The sequence below is a fragment of the Hemicordylus capensis genome, chromosome 4 (genome assembly GCF_027244095.1).
Source record: "Hemicordylus capensis ecotype Gifberg chromosome 4, rHemCap1.1.pri, whole genome shotgun sequence".
NCBI lineage: Eukaryota > Metazoa > Chordata > Lepidosauria > Squamata > Cordylidae > Hemicordylus > Hemicordylus capensis.
In genome coordinates, this window is record NC_069660.1 from 304706302 (window position 1) to 304722741 (window position 16440).

Consider the following 16440-nt stretch of genomic DNA (forward strand, 5'->3'; position numbering starts at 1 on the left):
GCCTAACCTACCTCACAGGGTTGATGTGAAGATAAGCATAACCATGTACAGCACTCTGGGTTCTCTGGAGGGGAATATAAATGTAAAAATAAAATAAATGTATGAATAAATAACTTTAATAGAAAATGGGCAGCGGAGGCCAGGTAGATCAACAGGTTGAAGCAGTTTTTGTGGTTTGAAACTGGAGAAGAAAGAGTTGATGGTATAAATGGAGTTAACTACAAACTGAGGGACTCCAAAAGTGCCTTTGTTAATATCAGAGAAATTTCTCAGAAGATTTTTAAAGCACTAAATTGGAGAAGTTGGGTCAGGAAGCAAATAGTAACCTGGGACCTTCAGCACACAAAGCAGATGCTCTTCCAGTGAGCTACCAAGTTTCTTCATCCCTGCTAGTGACCCAGCATGTGATATGATGATGTCACCAGTGTTCCCTGAAGCAGGAATTCATTGTAGATGACAACTCCCAGCATCCTTAGCTGCAATGACCTTTGGCAGGGGATCATGGTGTAGACTACAACTCCCAGCATCCTCAGCTGCAATAATCTTTGGCTGCGGATCATATGGAAGTTGTAGTCACCAATATCTGGGAATCCCTGTTACAGGGAACACTAGATGTCACCCTGAGAAGTATTAGTACACTTCACACAGAGAGGAAGAGAACTCAGGAGTGCTGATCTGTAGCTTCTGTAGCACACGTAATAAGCAGCTCTGACCTACCAGGGAGCCACTGTCAATCCCGGCTCCAAGTGTCCATCATGGTATGTCTATTTGCAAACACCTATTTTTATTTATAAATGCATCATCAAGGTTTAGCGAGCTTTAAAAGGTATAAGGAGAAAGGTCTCTGCTTCTTTAAGCTTATCTTAAAGACTGCATTTCTTGCAATCACACTTTCTATTTTTAAGTATATACATAAAGCCATTTCAATGTAAACCTAAAGTGTAAACCTGTAAAATGGCCTGAGTTGTTTGGTTTTGAGACCAAAACAACTGTCTTTTATACTATAGTTTCTTGTAAAGAGAAGGAAAAATCTGGTTCTAACCAATGTGCCTTTCTCTGTAGTAACTGGGAAATATGGCCGCATTCACACAAAACGTAAAACCACAGTTAAACGGAGCAGAGGTTTGAAATCATGAATGTCCAAACGCATGCAACTGTGGGTTTTTTTTTTGGCAAAAGCAACCTATGGTTTGCCTCACCAAACTCCAATTTGAACCTTTGGTTTGTAGTGAGTTTCACTGCCGTAACCTGAAGTTTTTTGGCAGCACCGATACATCCGAACACAGCCAGCACCATAATTGTGGTTTAGTTTAGTTTCTGGAACCATAATTATAGAAATGGCAGCACATACCCGCCCAAGATCACGCCCACTCCATGCCTGTGGCACTTCTTGCTGGCTGCCTCTCCACATACTTGCCTAGAACCCCTGCCTCTGATCCAATAAAGCAGTTGCCTGACAACAGGAATGCCACCACGTCCCTTCCCAAGCTTCAAAGCTTGTCGAACAGCCAAGTCACCCAGGGGCATGGCCTCTTCCTACTCTGCCCCATGCTCCTCACTCCTGGCAATCAGGAGAGAAAGGGAACAGGATGGCAAGGCAGGCACTACATGCCTTGCTCTCCAAAAATGAATGTACGTTCACAAGCACATGCAAAAAAGCAAAAAAAAAAAAGTATCTTCACAAGCACATGCACTCGAGGTAGCAACATAAGGAGGGCAACCCTATTTGAGTGCTGGGTCGGCAACCTGGGGCTGGGTTTAAAAGGCAGCTCCACCCAGGAATTTTTGAATGTCTAATGTCTATCTTTTGTACAATAATGTTGGGGAATGGGGGCCAGCCCCTTCCCCTTTGGGGACATGTGTGGTCCCTAGGCTTACTCATGAGAGGCCAAGCAGCAGGATCAGCAATGGCTGCAGTGAAAGGAGTTATTCGGCAGATGCGATGGTGATGGATGTTGATTCTGAGCAGACTGCTCACTCATGAGAGTGTAAGGCCATGGGGATACCCCGACACAGCTCATGAGAAGAACCATTTGTGGGGACAGGGGTGCCAGGCAGAATCACTAATAATGGGCAATGACATCCCTTCTCCCACAGACCGCTCTCTCATGAGAGTGTCAGGCCATGGAGACACACATGCGGGCCAGATGGCAAATGCCGCCCAGCCAGGTCGCTCTGTTCAAGCAAACCGTGGGGATGGGTACCCCAGCAACACCTCTCCCTGTCTTGGTGACTGCTGCAGAGAGTTGTCTAAGCATTCCTTCTGCCATCCCATCCACCCATCTGAACATGCCCATCTTTATTTTTGCCAAGAGCCGCGAGACCTTCTACTGCAATTGCTGGAAATTGGGGCTCCCCTTTCCTGCGACTCCCCACAGTGGCAGATCTGCACAACACTGATCCAAACCCAGGAAATTTGAATGAGAGTAACAATCTGACCCAGTCCCTGTGTTTCACGGTTTGAAATATTAACCATGGGCTTGGCAACCTCCGGTTTCACATTACATGTGACTGCGGCCACTATATCATGGACATTAGCAGCTGCCTACATGAGGTGAAGGGGAAGAAAGAAGATGCAAGTCTGTGTCTCAGGTGAGAGAATGAAACCTGAGACTATCAATCTAACAAAGGGCAAGCTGGACAGAGACAGAGAGTGGTCTGAGTGGATTCCCTTACTCATAATCTCTCTAATGCCCCTCATGGTCAGTTGATGCCTTTGGGAGCTGCATCTCCAACAGGAAAGACCCCATTCTGAGACCCCGAAGAGCCATCAAAAGAGATAACACGTAGTTCTCAGTAGGACTAAGGAAGTCTACTTTCTGATTCTTTTAATATGGTGTCTCTTACCTAAGACCCTGTCCCATGTGCTGTGAATTTGGTTTGTATCCTACTGTCAACACATGAGTTACATATGCCTATCATTTGAGTATACTTTGAGTATTGCCTATACTTTGAGTGGCCAAAATCTTGAAACAGCAGGCCAGCAAAAAAATACTGCCACCACGGTCCCCTGGGACCCTCTCCCAAGTGTTTTGAATTTGGTTTGAATCCAACCGTTAGCACTTCACTTACAAAGGGGTGTTGGCTATATGTTGAGTGGCCACAATCTTTAACCAATATGGTGGATCAGCCAAAAATATGTCCCTGTCAGGGTCCCCTATGTCTCCTCCCATGACCCAGGTGCTGTACATTTAGTTTGTATCAAACCGTCATCGTATGAGTTACAAAGCGGTGTTGCCACCTTGAGTGGCTGTCATCTTGAGTCAAAATGGCATATTGGGGTCAGAGGTAAATGCCCTTGTTGGGGTCCCCTAGGACCCCCTCCCATGCGCTGTGAATTTGGTTTGTATCAGACTGCAAATACAAAGGTTATTAGAGGGGGACACACAGAGAGACAGACAAACAAACCAACATAATAATCTCATATGGTAGGATTAAATTCTATACAAGTGGAACCCACAACAAAAATGTTGTGTCAGATCTGAAATCGGATGTGTTTTATTGGTGAGGAAGGGGCAGAATAGGGCATTGATGAGCAGCAGGAAGGTGTAATGTCACGATGGGAGGATCTTGTCAAAACAGGAGCCTATCCCAAGTCCTTGGAAAGAAGTGAGCTATAAAGTAGATTGAATCGATGGGTGTGCACCTGATCAATGACACAGAGCATTCAGTGACAGAGAGTCAGTGACACAGAGCATTAGGCTTGGGAGAAAAGCTGGTCTTCTGGTAGCAAGCATGAAAATTGTCCCCTTTGCTAAGCAGGGTCCACCTTGGTTTGCATTTGGATAGGTGACTATATGTGAGCATTGTAAGATGGATACAGGGGACAGATAGCTCAGTGGAAGAGCATCTGCATGCTTGCATAGAAAATGTCCCAGGTTCACTTCTTGGCAACTCCAGGTAGAGTTGGGAGAGACTCCAACCTGAAACTTGGGAGCGCCACTGCCAGTCAGTGTATAGACCAGTGGTTCCCAAACTGGGAGCCTCTAGATATTGCTTAACTACAATTCCCATCAGCCCCAGATACAATTGATTGTGGCTGGGGGTGATGGGAGCTGTAGTTCAGCAACATCTGGAGGCTCCCAGTTTGGGAACCACTGGTATAGACAATATTGAAATCGATGGGCCAATGGTCTGATTTGATATAAGCCAGCTTCCTATGTTTCTATATGTCCTTGAAATATGTGAACTCATAAATTTAATGGCAAGAAAATAATTTACTTTCTGCCTCAGTTCCCCATAAGTAAAATGGGAATAATAATGCCCAGCTGATTGTTGAGAAGATGAGTTAGATGCAGATGCTAGCAAGCTCTGCAATATTAAGTCCTGCATTAAAAAAATTAATGATAGTTCACTTGTCTTCACTGAAGCAGAATTAAATATATGTTTCCAACTAACCCTGACAGATGTTGATTCAACCTGCTATTTAAAAAGCTTTAGAAGATGGGAATATCACAACCTCGTGTGCTTATATAGGCATTCTTGTGGCTGGAAAGTTTTCTGTACCATTTAAGATTTCCTTTGGTGGTTGATGGCCATTACCTGAGAGTACAAATTGAGCTCACTTTATAAAGCAAAGCCCTTTGAAAAGACTCATCATATCCGTTCCTTGATAATGACGATGGGAAATTTCTCAAACATGGAATCCCAAAGCCAACAGCAGCACAAAGAGACGTGAGAGGCATAAAAAAGTGCAAACCATTGGCACTATCCAAAAGAATCACATAATTATGTGTGGCTAGAGAGCTGGTATAGTGTAGTGGCTAAAGGCCAAATGTGTCATGATGTAAAATAACATAATTTGACCCTAACTGTTTGCTTTTCTATACTTCTTGTTTTTAATGTTTGCAGAAATGTATCCCCAAAAAAGCCCCAAGCAACAAACAACAGATGGAACTCAACTCAGAAACAGGGGGTAGAAAGGGTTGAATATAATAGAGATGTGCACAAAATGAATGTTTGATTTATTTTGAATTCGAATCAAATTCCAAAAAATCATTTTGAATTATTATTATTAGTAGTAGTATTATTTTACATTTATATCCCGCTCTTCCTCCAAGGAGCCCAGAGCGGTGTACTACATACCTGAGTTTCTCTTTCACAACAACCCTGTGAGGTAGGTTGGGCTGAGAGAGAAGTGACTGGCCCAGAGTCACCCAGCTGGTTTCATGGCTGAATGGGGATTTGAACTCGGGTCTCCCCGGTCCTAGTCCAGCACTCTAACCACTACACCACGCTTCAAATCAAATTGACCCAGTTTTGGCACCTTTTAAAAATCAAATGGGGGTGTTTGTGTGCAATTTTTAAAAGGTACCAAATGGCTCTTGAATAAATTCAAAAATTTAGAATTTAGAATTTTGAAAATTCAATTAGAATTCAAATCAAATTGCCCTTTTAAGGGTTGATTCAATTCGAAGTGGAATCACTCTAATCACCCAAATTAAAATCAGTCTGCACATCTGTAAAATATAACCCTTCACTATTTTGGATTATTACTTCACTTTACCTCTCTGTAATTCCATCACAGTTAGAATATTTATAAATACAATTATAAAATAAAAATCTTTTCCAACCATTCAGGTCCTGGATATGCAGGGTTTTGGCATCAATAAAAATTTAAAAGTGTAACCAAATTTCAAAATAAAACAAAACTGGGATGCAAAGAGGCTTGTAGTTACAAACAGAGGTCATCCTGTACTAGGAGCTCCCAAAACTGATATGTGTTTAACCCATTTGTTTTAGGGTCTCTGTTTTGGTTGAATATCATCCATTGGGGGTGGGAGGAATCAGTGCCATGGAGCAATTCCTAGGGGCTATTCTCACGATTAACAAAAATCGGGCTAGGGAAGCCTAGCCCGATTTTTGTTAATCGTAAGAACTACTGGGCTAGCAAGCAAGCCTGGTGGTTCTTGAGCGGCTAACCCACTCAAGGAGCCCGCCCCTTAGCCCGGGTTTGCAGACCAAGCACGCCGCGAACCTGGGCTATCTGCTCATGAGTAGCTGTGGTGCGGCTCCGTGCCATGGCTACTTGTGAGTAGACCCCCGACCGGGAGGCGAAAAGCCACCTCCCAGCTCTGGGGGTCTCCCCAGTATGCCCTGCGTGCTCGCACAGGGCATACTGAGGCTTCTGGGGGCTGCGTGGGCCCCACTCCCCCCAGCCCCTGCCGGCTCCGTCACGGAGCCAGCAATTGTGTGGGCAGCCGATCCGGCCGCCCAGGGCTCCCTGACTGGTCGTCAGCGGGGAGAGTGGGCTTAGCCCACTCTCCCCACAGTTCCAGCGAAATCGTGAGACCTGCCTCCTAGAGTAACAGAATTAGTCATGTTACCATTTTTTCAATAACCGTAGCCATAAACAATTTTTCAAGTAAATACTATATATACCCACTGGCAAGATAACATCTACGATAAGACCATATTTTTACAAAACACTTATATATTATAGATAGTGTCTGAAATCTGCAGAATACTTTGGTAACAGAATCAGAAATGATGTTCAAAAATTCTGATTCCATTACCAATACATTTTGCACATTTCAGATATTATCTATAATATTTATTATTTATTTATTTGAAATATATATGTACGTATGTATTTAAAATATTTCTATACTGCCCAAAATTTGTGTCTCTGGGCAGTTTACAATGAAAATTTAAGGGGTTTTGTTGAAATATGACCTTATAATAGAATATGTTATATTTTCAGTAGCTATATATATTATCAGCTTGAAATTTTTCCTTTGGATACAGTCATTGAAAAAATGGTAACATGTCTGATTCCATTACCCTTGGAATTGCCCCATGGTGGGCATGCATGGAGGCATTTCCCTCTACTACAGTCCTGATGAAGATCCTGTCCACTCACAGCAGTCCCAGTCCTAATAACCCCTCTTTGTGGCTAATATTTAATAACAACAACAAGCCACACAAGGCCAAATAATGTTATTAATGCCATGTTTAGTTAATGTATCAGTTTCCAGTTCAAATCTCACCTCTGCCATGAGCTCACCCATGAGCTTTGGACAAGCTGCTTTCTCTCAGCCCGCAATCTGTAACCTGGGTATAATACTACTAGTCTATCTTGCATAGTGATTGAAGAGTTTCTAATCATCCAATTTCACAATCATGAACCTGAAAGGCAAGGCAAGGCAATCAGGGTTCAGGACCTCGGAGAGCTCCAACTGAGCAACTTGCTCCAATAAAGCCTTAAGCTGGAATAATAGCTCCAGTCCCACACTACTCCATCCCAGGCTTCACTAGCCTGCCTGGAGGGGAAAGGGATTTAAAGGGGCAGTCCTCTGGCCTGTTGTCTGACACTTCTCTTCATTTACACCAAGTCCCTCCTGGTCCATTGCTGCACTGCTATGCTGTCTTTGGGGAGCATGAGATATTCACTGTGAAAGAGACTGGTCCATTTGGAGGCCTGGGCTGAGGCCCAGTCCAGCAGGGACAACTACTAGTTTGGGGGAGCAACGAGGTAGCAAAGAACATTATTAAGGGAGTGAGACTTTTGCTATCCATTAAATCGGGGTTTCTCAAATTGGAGTCCCCAGATGTTGTTGGACTACAACTCCCACCATCCCTATCCACAATGGCACTTGCTACAATGGCACATGCAATTGTGGCTGGGGATGATGGGAATTAATATCTGGGGACACCAGTTTGTGAACCCCTACATTAAATACATAGATTGTTAAGGTAATTAATGTTGTTCGTTTATTTACCTGTTAATGAACTTGCCTGCATTTTCAAACATTCAGAATGTGAGCCAGATTCCTCTTTGAAAATACTGTCTCTTGGGATTAAGCTAAAATTTCTAGTTTTCTTTCCAGGCTAGTTTTCTTTTTCCTTTCCAAGACCATGTGGCAGAAAAGACTGGGGTGGGGAGAGAGGTCAGCTGAAATCTGAAATCTCAGCTGAGGCCAGGCCAGCTGAAATTGTCAGGGGGGAATATCCTGTACCCACCTGGACACATAGGCTGCATTCGGACATAACAGGGACAGAGGTTTCCCAACCGTGATGTCCGAATGCGTCCAACATCAGTCCCGTTCCTCCATGGCCCAAGGTTTTGCTCAGGAGACTCCAATTTGAACACTTGGTTTGTAGGAGTTTCACTGCTGAAAACCGGGGTTCAACAGGGCCTCTGTTGCAGCACTAGAGGCTGCATTCCCCCGGACCGGAGTTGAGGGAGGAAGTGGCTACCTCTCTCCTTGCTTGATTGGCTGTGCAGGCTGACCTTCAAGCAAGAAGGAAGCCCACACAGCCAGGTACCCCTCCTCTCTGCAGTCTCACTTACTGTAAAGAGGGAGCTCTCTGTTTCATTTGAATGCACACAGGAGAGCCAGGGTGGGGGGAGCAGAACCACAAATGCATTGGACACACGACTCTGCGTTATGTGCGAATGCAGCCATCGTCTCACCCAGCACTGTTCCTGGCCAGCAAGAAAGTTAAGGAGTTGGCCTGGCTTCTGAGAGACTGGAGGCATCTCCTACCTACCTGGTGACACTGGCTTCTACTGCTTGCTCTGGGACAAAGGAGTGATTGAATGAGGCATCTGTAAACCACAGAGGCATTTTAAAATAATCAATTCAATCTATAGGACCATACTATGCTATGACTGTATTGTCTGTCACTTGACTGTAAAGTTCCAGTCCGATGGATGGGAAAGCAAAAGGGGGAGTGGAAAATATTTGGGGTGAGGGAGTGCCCAGTACTTCTTGCTACCCGTTGGGGTCATCCCTGCAGTTCAGGGTCTCTGGTACGGGGTCTCCCAGCTGCCAGGCTCATGTCTGAGGGTACAAATGGGCTTGGGATTGAGGCTCTGCTCCCCCTTCCTCAGGGTCAGTTTCTGTGCTGCTGCTCAGAGTGGGGGGTCATGGCAAATATATATGAATGAGAGAACGAGAGAGAGAGAGAATTTCTGTTTATGACCATGGGTTAGTTTTAATGGCTGCATTCATCTCCCTGCTGATGAACTACTGCAGTATTATTATTTCCTGCTGTTTCGGTTTATCTTTATGACAATTTGATTATATGGCTTGTGTTTTTTTAATTCATGTTTCCTTTTTGCTGTGAGTCGCTTTGGTTATTTCCCACCACAGCAAGGTATGAATATTCTAAAAGAAATAAATCATAAATGTAGTGCTGGTTGTTATCATGGTTAGGGCCCGCTTGTACATACATGTGGGCACATCATTTGATCTTTCATCACTTGACGCCTGTTGGACGAAGGTTTGGATGAACACGACTGAAGAGCATGGCATGTGAAGTGGCATAAGGAGGCATTTTAAGCCCATAAGAGCAGCCCTACTGAATCAGGCCCAAGGCCTATCTAGTCCAGCATCCTGTTTCCCACAGTGGCAGTAGCAGCTGGTGCCGGTGCCTCCAAGGGGACTCCAAGAGGCACCTTTGAGCATAAATTAGAAGGTACTTACCTCTGCAGCACCAGCAAGCTCCAAGCTGCAGTGTGCCGCCCAGCACTCCCCGCACTGGCTGCTACTGCACAGTGGCCCACCAAATGCCTCTGGGAAGCCCACAGGCAAGAGATGAAAGCATGCCCCCTCTCCTGCCCTTGCTCCTCTGCAACTGGTATTCAGAGGCATAGCACCCTTGGACCTGCACCATGAATTTGTCTATGCCCCTTTTAAAGCCATCCCAACTGGTGGCCATCACCACATCCTGTGGCAGAGAATTCCACAGATTAATGATGCACTGTGCAGAAAAAGTACTTCCGTTCGTCAGTTCTAAATTTCCCGGCAATCAGTTCCATGGGACTATCCTGGATTCTAGTGTTATGAGAGAGGGAGAAACATTTCTCTCCATCCACTCTCTCCACACCTTGCATAATTTCCCCCAAAAGGCAAATAACAAGCCTGTGCATCGAGGGTTAATGTGGAGATGGGAGAGATGAGGCAGAGCAAGGCAGCCAAAGTGAGGAGAGGAGAGCGGGAACAAGCCAAACCTGTGGCTCATTTAACACCACCACCACCACCCTCCCGCCTATACAGGCTGCTCCTGGGTACACTTGTTAAGCCCCTGTCTTCATCCAAGTGGGGGGAAGAAAGGGGGAGTGGAAGGCTGGAGGTGAGGCAGTGCTTAAGGGGACAGTACATGGTTAATTCACTGAGTGCTAGAGTGCACAATTATCTCATTTTATCCTCACAACCACCCTGTGAGATAGGTCAGACTTAGAGGGAATGAGCTTCCTAAAACCCTCTGTAATGTAATGGTGTGTGTGGGGTGTGTGTGTGTGTGTGTGTGTGTGTGTGTGTGTGTGCGCACGCGCACATATACACAGGTTTCTTTTTCTCCTAAAGACAGCTTCTTGAGATTGCACGACAATTCTGCGCACCTGGTTTTTCCTAATAAGTATCAGCTAAAGCCGTCAAGCAGCTTAAAGAGCTGTCAGACAGCACTCGCTCTGCCAGGGAAAACAGTTGTTTTCTTCCGTCAAGTGCTCAGAGTGATGTTTTGTTGGTTCAGAGGGAAAGAGATGTCAAGGATTACAATAGCCTCTTTTAACTCCTCCATCCCTGTCACCAGGTACTAAAAATACAAAAACAGTATGGAAGACAGCAGTACCGTCGCACAGGCAGAATCAGTCCACATATTTTGCACAAGGAGATGATTCTGGGCTGTGGAATTCTGGACTGTGCCAATTCAGGACACGGATGGGGTGGTCATATTTCTGAATATTCCCACATGAAAAACACTTCCTCCCTGTAGTAAACTAGTACAAGAGGGAGAAAGTTTGAGCCGAGCCCTTTCCCTGTTTTGCTAGTTTTAATGAAAAGTGGTACAGAAATTGAACAATAAAGAAAATGTGTACAGACATCTGTACAATGTTCAAGCTTGGGCTTATCTGTTGGTCTAATTCTTTTCCATGTTGCTTTCTCATGAAAAGAGGCCTGGAGCTGTGTAGGACAGGAAAAGGCCATCCTTTGACCTCTGTCTTGATAAGCACTTCTTGTTGTAAGGTGTGGTTTGGCCCTCATTCTGGATGACCCTAAATTCTCTCTATTCTGTTATGTAATAGCAAGATGGACCTGAAAGCATTTTGGTTGCAATAGATCCACAAAGCTCTAAATGCTGCAATCACTAATCAATGTGTCTATCTATTAAAGGAGAAAAACAGAGGCTGTGCTCACAAACAGCCCTTCCCATGTTAGGGCAGCCCCACTTGGGAATTTAGGAAGCTACCATATTCTGAGTCAGACCATTGGTCCATCTAGCTCAGTATTGTCTACACAGACTGGCAGCAGCTTCTCTAAGGTTGCAGGCAGGAATCTCTCTCAGCCCTATCTTGGAGATGCCAAGGAGGGAACTTGGAACCTTCTGCTCTTCCCAGAGAGGCTCCATCCCCTAAGGAGAATATCTTACAGTGTTCACACATCAAGTCTCCCATTCATGTGCAATCAGGGTGGACCCTGCTTAGCTAAGGGGACAGGTCATGCTTGTTACTACAAGGCTGGCTCTCCAACTCCAACTCTAAGGGTAGGGCTGCTCATGTACACTGCTAGGATCGAGGCCGATCCTAGCGCTGCCTCCACAGCAAGCCTGACTTTTTAGCCTGGCCTTTTATCTGGGTTAGAGGGTGTGAGTGTGTCCTCTAACCCAGGGCCGGGGTCATGCACATACTCAGGCTACACACAGCCCAAGCATACACAGAGTCTGGTGCCTAGAGCACCCAACATCTGGGAGGTTCCCCCAAGGCACCACGCTTATCACGCGGTGATTTGTGGGATTCCTGGAGGCCGGGAAAATGAGTCCCAGAGTCTGGCAATCCGTACTGCTCACAGCAGTGTGGATTGTGTGGGCGCATGCCTGCGTCCCAAAGAGGACTGCAACAATCATTTGTGGGGAAGGTAGGTCCATCCCTGCCTCCTCCTGCCCACTACCAGCCCTCCCCATCTCTATTTTGGTCATGAGAACTGCCTTACAATCACTCTTCCATCTCCATGCAAATCAATCATTTTGAAATTGATCCCTCCATTACTTCTTTGTCAAATCCTAATCACTCGTGTGCTTGGAAACCAGGGGTTTGAATGGCCACTTAATAATGGCTTGGAAAGTAATACATTAAAAGTCCATGTTTAAAAATTGTTAGAGCAATGAAACCATTAATTGGGCTCGGGTGCACGTTAGCGGAGTGATTCTTATTAACCCAGAACACCTCCATGATAACCTCTGCCATTTTTTTCCTTAGCCCATTATCCTGTGATATTTCTGTCTGTTATGCTCTTTTGAGCATTGCTCATTCTATTCTGAAACAGTAAATATTTGCTTTCTTCTCTTTTCTTTAACTGAGCTGACTAGGGATGTGTGAATGGGTTGGACATCAAACGGGTTTGGTTCGACTCTTTGGGGATGAACTGGACCACCTCTTATTCAGTCCAACCCTGAACCGAACCCCCTCCCCCCCAGGGGTTCACGAGTTTTTTTATTTTTCTAATTATTTTTGTTTTAACTTACCCACTCCAGGTAAGGAGGTTCTCCCCCCCCCCAGAGGTCCCCTCCCCCCGCCAGCCTCCCTTATGTCATAAATCAGCCATGTGGACAGAGGCCTATTGTGCAGGCGTGGCTGCCTCCAAAATGGCCACCACACCAAGGGGGAAAGGCCGAAGAGTGGCCAAAGACCAGTTAGAGTTAGGGCATAAGGGAGGCTGGCAGGGGGAGAGGGGACCTCTGTGGGGGGCCCTGCCTCCTCAGACAACTCCCTCGGAGGGGGGACATTTTAAAAAAAATAAAAATAAAAACCTTGCAAACCCACCCACCCCCGGACCGGACTGGGGGGATCTCAAGGAGGTGCCCGACCAAACTGGCATAGTCCAGTTCAGATCCAGTTCAAACTCGAACCAAACCAGACCAGCTAGTTCCATGAACACCACTAGAAGGGATGGCTCAATACAACTGCAACAATAATAGAAAGAATGAAAAGAAAAAATGTTGGGGGGAAACTGGTTCTGAAGACTGCTAAATATAGTTACATAATTAGCTCAATAAGAAAAAAATATATTGAAGAGCCAGCTATCCACACTGCAAATTTAAATCATTTTTATACCAGCACAATTGCTAGGTCAATCCCAAGGAAGCCTGGGCACTGTCGTTTGGTGATGACGTTTGGCTCTGCAAACCTAGTGCAAACCCAATGCACACATGAATAATACAGCCACAGTCTCCATTTTTAAATATGGGTGCTGGGTCATCCAAGGATCAAAAGAACTATCCCAGCATGCATTGTGCTGGCTGGAGACTAGAAATCCCCATTACAGTATCAGCCATCCTCTGATTGGCTATGAAGACGCTGAGGTAGGCCCAGCCCTATTGAAGCCATTGCTAGGTAAGGAAAATAGAGTGTGCTTTACAGAGTGGCACATTCACAGATAGCGGCCCCTCTAGTCACAGTGCTCTCTTACAAGCATGGCTGCTAGCTCCCAGGGATTGCTGGGAACAATGGATGCACCTATATGACTGGAGCACCAAGGTAGGACAGCTGCTATTTTAGTTCTACCTTGGTAAAAACCAAGATATGAAAGGTGAGCTACCCAGATTTGAGCGGTCTGGGTTGGGAGAAATTGCATGGGCTCTCACAAACCTCTAAATCTGGCTGCTTGCCTCCTACCTTCATTTTGAGAATCGTGTGAATAGCCCTATTGTATGAAGACGTTTTTCCTTTTGACTGTCACGAACTTTCAGTCAACCAACTTCATTGGCAATATAACAATAGTAGCTGATGGCACAGCGGGGAAATGACTTGACTAGCAAGCCAGAGGTTGCTGGTTCGAATCCCCGCTGGTATGTTTCCCAGACTATGGGAAACACCTATATCGGGCAGAAGCGATATAGGAAGATGCTGAAAGGCATCATCTCATACTGCACGGGAGATGGCAATGGTAAATCCCTCCTGTATTCTACCAAAGACAACCACAGGGCTCTGTGGGCGCCAGGAGTTGAAATCAATTTGTTGACACACTTTACCTTTAGTACTATGAGAGAGGGGGAATAACAGAATAGATCTTTCGAACATTGCCTAGAATAGACATGCTGAAGGAGTCTGTGGGTATTTTTAATTTTTAAAAAACCTGCCTTGTGCTGCTGACAGGTTAATACCGATTAAACTCCCACGGGGTTAATCTATTACAAATTACCAGGCCTATTCAAAGAGAGGTTTAACCCTACACTCAACCGTGTTAGTCTTCATCAATGCAAGTTCACTGAGCCAGTAAAAAAGAAAACCATCTCTTAGCATTATACTTCCCGCCTACATGGGTTATATCAGCAGCAAACATCATGCAGGTCAGTGAAGCCGGATAAATGCATAGAATATTGCCGGCTAGGGTAGGGAAACAGTGACAAACAGTATATAAACATGAGCCGGTGCATCATAGTAACGAACTGTGCACTCCTATGCATGTTTCCTGAGGAATGAGTCTCATTGGCTTACTCCAAAGCAGGTGTGCACAGAATTGCAGTCTATGCCCTGTTTAGCCCTGTTCAGGCAGTTGCCAAGATGATGCACAGGGTTATGCCTCCATGACCCAGTGCCCTGGGGCTGCTATGGAGAGCTGGTCTTGTGGTAGCAAGCATGACTTGTCCCCTAGGGATGTGCGGAACTGGTCCGGCGGTTTGGTCCGGGGGTTCGTGGGTTCGTGGTCGAACCGAACCACCCCCCGGTTCCGTTGGACCACAACTGGACCGCCGGGTCCGGTCCGGCAGGTTCACGAACTTTTTTTTTAAAAAAAATTAAACGTGCAGCAAGTACCTGTAGACCCTTCGAGAGGCTTGCTGTAGCCGCGGGGGGGGGGGTGTCCACGTGGGTTCCCTCTCCCCCCACTGGCCTTCCTCATCACCACTGCGGCCGGGTAAGTGAAGCCTTTTTGGCCCTTTCAGGCCTCCGTAAGAGCAAGCGGCCGCCATTTTGGCGGCTGCCACACATGAGCAAATGCCCTCTGCAAAAGGGCCAAAAAGGATTCACTTACCCGGCCGCAGCAGTGATGAGGAAGGCCAGCCGGGGGGAGAGAACCCGCACGGACACGCACACACACCCCGCGGCTACACCAAGCCCCCTGAAGGGGCTACAGGTACTTTCTTCACGTTTAATTTTTTTTTTAAAAAAGTTTGCGGACCGATCCGGGACCAGACCGGATTGGGGGGAGGGGTTCGATGGGGACCGGACCAAACTGGCCTGGTTCCATTCCAGGCTGGTCTGGCCTCGAACCGTACCAGGCCAGATGGTTCCGTGCACACCCCTATTGTCCCCTTAGCTAAGCAGGGTCCATCCTGGTTGCATATGAATGGGAGACGAGAAGTGTGAGCACTGTCAGATATTCCCCTTAGAGGATGGAGCCACTCTGGGAAGAGCAGAAGGTTCCAAGTTCCCTCCCCGGCAGCATCTCCAAGATAGGGCTGAGAGTGACTCCTGCCTGCAACCTTGGAGAAGGTTGTATTGTCTGTGAAGACAATACTGAACTAGATGGACCAATGGTCTGATTCAGTATATGGCAGCTTCCTAGGTTGCTATGTTCCTATGTTCCTAGCCACGACCTAGCAGGACCAATGACTAGACTTCCTGTGTTCCTAATCTATCAGGAGGTTCTGCTGCACAAACCTCATTGAAGATCTGGGAGCTGTGCAAGAGCACAGAGGTTGTTGGAAGGTTGACCTTTCCTAATGCAGAACTGTCTTCTGTTTTCTTGAAACTTTGTATTGCTGCAGCTGATCGTGGAGGAAGCCTCCTTCATGGCCTTGAATAGAATTCCAAGAATGTGTGCCCTACTTCTCTTGCCGGGGACTGAAGGAAACAATTTTGCAGTCTGAAACTAAAGAAATAAAAGGTGGAAGAGAAGACTGAGTTATTGGAACTAGCTGGCAAAGCTTTGATGGGGTGAGGCAGCTGTTTGGGAGAAATCCATGCTGCTTATGATGTCTGTCTTGGTGCTTACCTGCAATTTCTTTATGCTCCGTTTGCATATTTGTAAACAAATATATGTCAGTAACATCATGTCCATTACTCTTTGCTTACAAGGAAACTGACACTATAACAGACTGCCCCGAAACTTTCCACCACTTAGGGGATGCACTCTACAAACTGCTTCAGACACATAAAAGGATGAGACAGAAGGAAGACACTCCAAATTTATTTATACCCAGGCGAGTAACAATGATAGGGCAAGGGGAGACAGTTGTCTGGGGGCCCCACTGCCTGGAGGGGCACCCCAGGGGCACCTCATGTGACTCCCCATTGCCCCCTGCCCAGCCCCATAGCCTCTCAGCCACTTGCCCTCTTCATCGTCTCTCCTGCTTGTTCTGCTGGCCGCAATCCAAGCAGCAGGCAAGCTGCCAAGAGCTCCTTTTCTCCCGCCTCTCAGCTGATCGGCGGGTGGGCGGGGCTTCCACGGAGGCCTCCGTGTAGGCCGCAGTGAAGCCTGAACTCGAGTAGGGCCC